Source organism: Monodelphis domestica, chromosome 1 (genome assembly GCF_027887165.1).
Source record: "Monodelphis domestica isolate mMonDom1 chromosome 1, mMonDom1.pri, whole genome shotgun sequence".
Classification (NCBI taxonomy): Eukaryota; Metazoa; Chordata; class Mammalia; order Didelphimorphia; family Didelphidae; genus Monodelphis; species Monodelphis domestica.
In genome coordinates this window covers 451,070,759-451,079,740 of record NC_077227.1, presented here as the reverse complement: position 1 = coordinate 451,079,740, position 8,982 = coordinate 451,070,759, and the positions used below count along the sequence as shown (strand labels likewise).

The following is an 8,982-nucleotide window of genomic DNA, read 5'->3' as shown; positions in this document are numbered from 1 at the left end:
CATTTTACAGATGTGGAACCTGAGGGCCAGAGAGGATAATGTCCAAAGTCACATAGGTAGTTAAATAGCAGAATAGGCATTAGAACCAGGGTCCTTTCACTACAAATCTGGTCTTTTTTTTTTTTTTTACCATACTGACTTCTTTCTATCATCAGGGGAAATAATTACCATTCATTCATTCATTCAAATATTAATTGAGTACTCAATCAATTGAGTACCAATATGTGCAAGGCCCTATGGTATGCTATGATAAAACAAACAACAACAATACACACACCTAGGAAAAATAATTTCAAAAATCTTTCTATGAGAGGTAGAATTCAGCTGATGTTCAACCAAGTGCTTCTATCATCACTGACAGCAGCCTGTCCTAAACAGCTCTTGTGAAAAGCTAAATGGCAAGCTTCCGGAGAGGCCCAATACTATTGTTTCTCTTTGTTTCTCCTTAAAGGGCTGAGCCCTGGGAAATGTGTGTCCTGCACATAGCAGAAATTTAACAAATGCTTGTTGTTGAGTTGAGCTGAATTATACCTCTAGTCTCACTAAGGCTCAAAGGAGTAACAAGAGGAACCAGTCCAATAAGTATTAAAAATAAATTTACTTTTTTCTCCCTCAGAGAACAATAAATTTGAAATCAATTTTCCCACTCAAGTTAAAGAACATGGAATCATAAAATTGCCATGTTGGTAAGTACCTCCATAGACCTCCCAATTTCCATGCATGAACACTTAAACCATCATAAAAAATTACTTTCTTTTTTTTTAGTTTATAAGAGGAGATTCCAAATCAAGAGGGGGGGAAAGGTTGTTACCCTATTTTCCCAGTATGCTTAGATTTCAACCCTCACCATCAGAAAATTCTTCCTAATGGCTAGTTCACAACCCTCTTGAACTAATATAAAGCTTTGCTAAAGATATATCACTAGATCATCAGCTCTATGGCCTACCAGGCCATTTCTTTTGAGAGGCATATGACTTAAAATAGAAGCTAAAAAGAAAAAGAGTATTGGGCATTAAGCACTTTTTAAAAAAAAAAATTGACGCTATGGTTCCAATGGAACAGGAAACTTCTGGATCTTGGCTGGGAAAGCTCAGCTTCCTTCCTTCACTAGTGATTAACTATGTGCTTTGAGAGACTGGAGGCTTAACAACGAAAGGATCCTGATGCAGTCAAGGTAAATGAAGTTCTGCTGGTCAGAGGGGTAAATAAGATTAGTTATGGACTTGGGGTCATCCACTCATAGAGGTCAGTGAGTGTGAGATTATTACACTTGGTAGAAGAGCAGCAGAATAGCATTAAGGAATAAATTAATGAAAAAGGTAGAAGATTATTTGGACTAAAGCCCTAATCAGTTTAGAGATTTCACTCAACTGCTCTCTTGGCCATTAGTCAACCTCACAAAACTAATATGCTTGTTTCTCTTAAGTAATTCCAGGAGATCATTCTTGCTTCAAAGACTCACAATCTAAGAGAAGCCATGAATAAGTTACCCCAGTTTGTTATTACACCTCATCCAAAACCCAGTGAAGCATTAAGCTACATGTTACTAAAATCAGGAGCATTTGGAAACCAGACTATTTACACTATATGTGTAATTGCTGCTCCTGTCTGGCCTTTGAATCAAAAGAGGACATCATTCTATTTCCATTCAGAAACCCTGAATTCACCAATGCGCAAACTGCATATTTTATTAAATAAACACAAACTAGGAGATAATGGCATACATTTGTTTTCATTACAAGTAGTAATGCAATATTTCTCCAAGGCTTACTACATTAGCATTTCCCTCCATGTTTGCAAATGCCTTTGAACTTTCTGAAAAGCTACATCTGTTAGTTCCCTTGTATACAGCAAAAAGTTACCAAGTGAATTAAGTTTTAATATAAATTGCTTTGTTCACTATTAAGATTGATGTTGGACACACTGTACTGTAAGTTGCAAACTGCAATTACAATTCACTGCAATTATCTCTGGTTGTTAATAGCACAAGATAGCATGTCACTTTCTACCAAGTGTATAATTTATCATTTGTTTTTTTTCCATGAACTCTTGTGGTATTCCAAATGTATAATCTTGTTGTATTTATTTCCCAGCGGTCCAACAAAATGCAAGCAAGTGCTGACTAGAACAAACTAAAAAGCACTGCTATTGACAAGCCGTCACTTGAGCGGTAATGAACATTTTGCCTCTACGTTCACCTCACCAAACCAACAGCTTTAATTTATGATAAAGCAAAGGAGAGACAACCTCCAGGTTTATTATACCCTCAGTGCTGTTTCAAATAAAGTAATTAGAAGGTCAAGAGACAGGTCTGGAAAGCCAAATATAAATGCAACCCTTCTGTACAGACATTAAAAAAAAAGGCTCAAGTGTTCAAAGAGCATTTTATCCATCCTTCTTCAGTAGAGCAGGGCAAGTCAGTTCTTTTACCACCGTAACCAATCAGAAACAGTGGCAGTTCCATTCGTTCACTCCATAATTTGGACCATATGGACAATGTGCAGGGTACCTAGAAGAGACACTGTCCTCAGGAGAAAATGACCAACTATTCATAAAGCCTCCTCTAAACTTCAAACTTAGGGCAGGTGACTTGATTTTTTTCTTCTTCTTCTTTTTTTTTTTTGGTGGGGGAGGGAGAGATGAATAGGAGAAAAAAAACTTAGTAAAAGTAGCATAGCTTTGGAATAGTTATGGAAAAACTGTACTGAGTCAATGCTAACTTGTCAATAAATGACCCCAGAAGTTCAAACAAGCTGCCTAGGTTTTTAAAGTTTTGTTAGGAAAAAAATGAATATTGAGATACTGAAAAACTAAAGAGAATACTAACATAATCCATTAGCATTTTAAGAATATGAGTAATTTACATTTAAATATATCCATGATTTCCCTGATGTGGGTATTCTCTCTATTAGGGTAGATGACAACCTATTTATTCATTCCTTCTTATCCTGTTTTTGTCCACATTCTACCACAAGTCCTCCAAAGAACATTCAAACAATGTGTTGGAAGTCTTCCTTTAGTGCATTTTGTGGGTACTAGTGCAGCTTTCATGTGCTATATCGGTTCTCTCTCACTCTTGCTATGTCACTAGTCTGCCTCCTTTTCTAATAATATATTTCCTAGGCAGTATCCTTTATTCTACTTTTTATTCATGGAAATTTGTTGGAAATCAGGTGCAGTCTACTTGTACTTCTGAGACACTGGAAATATTAATTCTTCAGTAATTATAATGTCTCAGGAGTCACAATCATAAAGCATTGTTTATATCCAAAGGATAGGGTTTGGTGGGGGTGTCAGCTTGGGACTGTTAAAAGCATTCATGGAACAACTTCCCAAATGCACTGTAACTTAAATCTGAAACACAAATTTTCTAGCAAATATCATAAAGGAGTGCTTACTGAAGTATTAATGGCTTTTGTTTAGATTTATTATCACCTTATATATACCTTCCAGTAAGTTAAAAATGACCATAAACAATAATCGTTTTTTGTTATGAAACAATGATCAAAAAAGTCCATATAAAGTTACTAAACTCTTGAATACACAATGTACAAGATTCTCTATTTACCTAAGTAGCTCCTTAGAAAGAAATCAGATACCTCTGAAAGCCATACCAGCTAATTTAGATTGGTGCTTTTCAAATATTTTGGCCCATAACTCTCATCTTCAATAGGTAAAAAGATCCATAGACTGTCAATTCCCCTTAGATCTAACTTGCCATTCTATATAAACAACACTTAAACATACAAATTCTCTAAAGGAAAGCAAAAAACAAAAAACTACCTTCTCTAGATCTAACATGGCTCCTGTGCATAGATTTTTATAAATTAAAAAAATGTACTTTTAAATATAGATTTAAATTTACAGTAAATCTGAATATATTGCTATCACTTTTTTATGATTTGACACAGGATGAATTCTGAAGGTCCTAGCTGCTTGCAGACCACATAAGGGCCCATTTAATAATTTAATTCAGGGCCCACTGCTAATACATTGTTTTAGTGGACTGAAAAAGTTGTAGCAACTCCTCAAATGATAAAATGACTTCTTAGCCACTGGAAGTATTTGACTACATTAGGTATAGGAGATAGGTTTGTTTTTTTTCATCATGACCTGGCCTCATTTTGGGGTGATGGAACACACAATCTGAGGGGGTATTTGAATATAATTCTGTTGTGTAACTTTGCTTCAGGTATTTTTTTTAAACTATTGTATGTTCAATGAGTAAGCATAATTGCATTTAATTATATAAGTGGTGGAAATGTGTGTAATCTCATAATTAGAACAGGTAATTATGTTGTAAAATCCCTTATGAAACTGTAAGGCAGAAAGCAAAGTACATGTACAGTAGGAATTCCTTGTCTCCGCCCTTGATTATCTTAGCTTTTCTAAAACTCCTCAAGCAATGAGTCTGTTAAAAGTACAACAGTGAATAGGCATGCTTATGATCTGATTCTGCCTAGGTGATGGGATGACCAGCTTTCTCCCAAGAATACCTTACTATAATAGGTGCCAAATATTATTTCCACACTGAACATTAATAAATCAGCTCTGCCTGTTCCCTATAATATATTCACCAATTAATTGCAACAACCATTTATTTTTCACGAACAGTTAAAAAGCACTGCATGTAAAGTATGCTACATTGAGGAAGAAAGGTAGAAGTGGATTGTATCCAGGAACAGTTTGAATTCTCTTCTTATTCTGAACATCTCACCACACTTGGATTTGAAATGGCCCCCCAGCTTCCCCAATATGCTATTGCTCAATAAAGTCCATCTCCAGGGTGACTGAAGAGGCCAAGAGAGGCAGAATGGATGAGGCCAAAGAGAAAATTCCAGTCTAGACACAATGGCTCTGAAATATGAAGACTAGGCTCATTAGCATCAAGTTTTCTTCACAGTAACTTAAACTTTTTTTAAGCTAATGACTTTTCTTATGAAAAAATAATCAGGCAATTATTCAGCAATTTGGGAAAGCTTAGCAAGAATGGCTGACAAGTATGAGAGTAAGTTAACGGTGCATATCCAGAAAGAGGCCCATGGGAAAAATTCTCTGTCTGAATAGGGAAAAAGAAAACTCCAACTGCTCTGATTCAAGTATTTCCCATCAGAAGAAAATCTACCTGGAGGCTGGTAAGGGAGGCAGGCTGGGAGCTGGGAAGTATTGTATTCTTTTAAATAATAGCTGGGGACAAGAGACATCCTCCAAACAATTGCACTGTGACAAAGCCCTGGGTGAAGCTCACCACATTCTGCACAAATGAAGAGAGATTGTTGGCATCATAGGCACCAGAAATGGGCTGCAGATTAACTGCCTGCTTCATTGCTAATGACTGTTCAATTCCTTCAGACTAATTGGTGCAATCTAAATTTTTGCAGCAAAGACAAAGTATCAGCTTGATTTGGTGTCGATACAAAAATTGATGGATGCTTCTGACTTCCACTCCTCAACAATACATGGATTATTACTACTATAATTATCATAAATGACAAAACATGGGCAAGTGGTGATTACAAGTCTAATTCTATCTTGAGGTTTTAATGGCATAAACCACTCAAGCTTTACATTCATGATTTAGTGCATCATCAGAATGCTTGAAAGGATTACTCTTGGGTAAACAGTCACTCATCTTAGCAATAATGCAGGGGCCTGGCCCAACACGTAACAAATAATCAGAACCTTCTCTTCAAAAATTCTCCTTTTTTTAACCAAAGTTGAAGCTATTTCCTTCTGAAAACCTTTTTTTTTTGGTGTGGGTGTGTGTAATATGTTGTCACATTATTTCCTGGTGTTAAGGAAAAGGGGCTTTTCAACACTTTCCTGAAACAATGTTATACAGCATTCTAAGTAGAATGAATGAAGAAGACACTGTCATTATTATATGGGTGGTAGTCAATTAAATGCTACTAGAAGCTACATCAACCAGACATACTAACAAATGGCTCCTCTGAAATTTACCATCCCCACCTGACTCACAGTAACTAGCTTTTCAGCATGGTCACTAATGGCTATACTTTCAATCTCTCTCTCTCTCTCTCTCTCTCTCTCTCTCTCTCTCTCTCTCTCTCTCTCTCTCTCTCTCTCTCTCTCTCTCTCTCTCATGATTGGGAATAAGATAGCAAGTCTAATTCATAAGTTTTTTTTTAAAGTAAGAATGAAGATGAACAGATTCACTGAAGGTTAAAAGAAATAATACACCTATTAGTAGAAAAGCAAAAAATGTTTGTTTTTTAAATTTGGAAGATTTCTTAAATTAGAGAATTCTGTATTAAAAAGCCCACAAATGTAAATGGGGATTTATTTCAGAAAATGAAGAATGTCTCAAATCACTAGAATTCCCCTATCATATACTTGTGACCTTCAAATATGCCCTTCTCAGTTCATGGAGAATCTTATATGTACGCCATTTCCATTCATAAAATAAGTTACAGGTATTGTTTGGTATTCTGAATACCAGAATAATAGATATAAATTCCTAGTTTCCAGCATCAGCCCGAACACTTCAGCATCTTTCTGTCTAAACAGACAACTCTATCTTTCTATGTATCAAGACAATGAAAACTGAATCATAATTATAAACAGCCTAAGAAGTGGTAAGTGAGCTCTACATATGAATGTCACTAGAAAAATTACCAAACAGATTTCATTTACAAATATCGGGATACATTTTTTTTGGGTGGGGGGCAGTGGGGAGGGGAATGGATTTCTATAGTTTGCTTAGATTGGAAGTGCAGTAGCCACTCATGGGTCCAATCTCACCTACTGATCAACATGGAAACTTCTGACTTGCTCTGTTTCCAACTTAGACTAGTTCACTTCTCCTTAGGCAACTTGGTGGCATCCTGTTCCCAAAGTGTCACTATGCTGGTGCCATGTCCTTAACAAGGACACCTGACTGGCATTTTCTATTCTATACCTCTGCCTCAGTTTCCATGGTAGTAGAAGTAATAGGTATAAACCACCATGACTGGCTCTTGAGTACTTATTTTGTACTGTACTTTGTACTATTAGTCATGTAAATCACAACTTCTTTAATCTTGGAATTTTTTTTTAACCCTTACCTTCCATCTTGGAATCAATACTGTGCATTGGTTTCAAGGCAGAAGAGTGGTAAGGGTTAGGCAATGGGGGCTGTGACTTGCCCAGGGTCACACAGCTGGGAAGTACCTGGGGTCATATTTGAACCCAGGACCTCCATCTCTAGGCCTGACTCTTAATCCACTAAGTCACCCAGCTGCTCCCCTAATCCTGGATTTTAAATGTGTTCAAGTATTGAACAAGATACTCGATTCCACTCTCTGTTACTTTAGTATCACCTTTTGATAGTCACCAGATTATTCATTGCATTTCACTGGGGGGGGGGGAGAAAAGTGAATTTCTTATAATTATTTTAACATATTTTTTTCTTTTTCCATATTCACAATAGAAAAAAAACTGCAAAATTCAATGCAAACTATCTCTTGCTGTTGCTATTCAAGGGATGTACATACCAGAGGAAGTACTGGGGATATAAGGAAATCTGTGAATCAGTGAAAGATGTTGGTATGCAAGATTGAAGATATACCAGCTGGCCTACTTCTTCAGCTGGTTTCCAGAGGCCAGGAAGAAATTAGTCTCACAACTCAGTTAAAAGAACACCTGGCCATTCACCCAGGGGCACCAATTCACTGGTGAACAAGGTTATCTTTGTTTCCTTACCAAACACACCTAGGGATTAAATAATTTAAAGTACCATGACTCACACTGTCCTAAGTTATTCTTCTTAATAATAATTGTTCATGTTATATGAAATCAACATTATTAATGAAAGGCAACATACTATTTATTTGGATATAAAAATAGTAATATCTTCAAACTAGTAGCTAACTATTTGGAAGACTGAGGTCCTGCCATCTTTGTGGATTCCAGATTGCACTATCCTGGATAATTGTGGATCAGATTATAATTGTTGTATTAAGTACTATTGGATAAATGTGCATTGTACTGAATTTGTACATAAGTACAGTTACATCCCAAAGGAGTGGCAGCTATCTGTTACTATTTTAATACATAATAAAAATAATAGGAACCTTCCAGCTGTAGACCTATATCCCTGGGTGATACCATGGGTAAGATCTGTGCTTCAGTTTTCATCAAAAAGACAGTGACTGGAGTAGTAGGAATAGACAGATCAGCAGGAGTCAAAAGGATGTCATGACTATTGACAGCTGCAGAGAATGTAATTTCCTATCACTGTCCATTCTAGATGAAGCCAAACATTAAAAAAACAAGTATGTAGGGTGCTTTGGCTTGATCTAACCCATTTAGCTCAGTGCCACATAATTCAATCTGCCTGGCACTGAGGTGAGCCAGTTGGCACAATAACACAGTTTATGTTATACAAAGAGTCTGCTGGGATAGTAAGACTTCTATATGCACTAGAGATGGTTTTATAGTGTTCACCTGTGGACACAGGTTAACTATAACTTTTAATGTCACAAAGCATCAGGAAATCTAGTTATTATTCCTAGACAATTGTCTGTGTGACCTTTGGACAAATGGCATCTCTGGGTCTTGGTTTTCTTAAATATACAATGAAGGAATTTTGACTAAATGATTTCTATAATTTCAGCTCTAATAATCTATAGAATTAAAAGATATAGAATTATCTGTAAGGGATCTTAGAAATTATTTAGGACAATCTTCTCATTTTAGAGATGAAAAAAGAGTCCTGAAGAATTTGTGATTTGCTCAACATCACAAGTACTAAGTAGCACCGCTGAAATTTGACCCCAAATTCTATGCTTCCATGATGGCATATTGCTTCCCCTATTATTCTATGAAACTAGTCTATGCCCTTAGCCTAATAAAAATCAGGTACTGAACTCCTTAATTCAACAAAAGTAATTTCTGTCCCTATCTAAGCAAAGGTCTGGTTAGGTCTTGTCATAACTGACAGTAAAGTGTGGTAGAGTAAGTCAAATAAGAGAGAATGGGATC

At 36.3% G+C, this 8,982-nt stretch overlaps 1 protein-coding gene across 8 annotated transcripts in view; it reads right to left on the bottom strand.

Moving 5' to 3' along the window:
- FTO (FTO alpha-ketoglutarate dependent dioxygenase) overlaps window positions 1-8,982 on the bottom strand; it is a 421,101-nt gene that overhangs the window by 84,843 nt on the left and 327,276 nt on the right. The window lies entirely within an intron of this gene.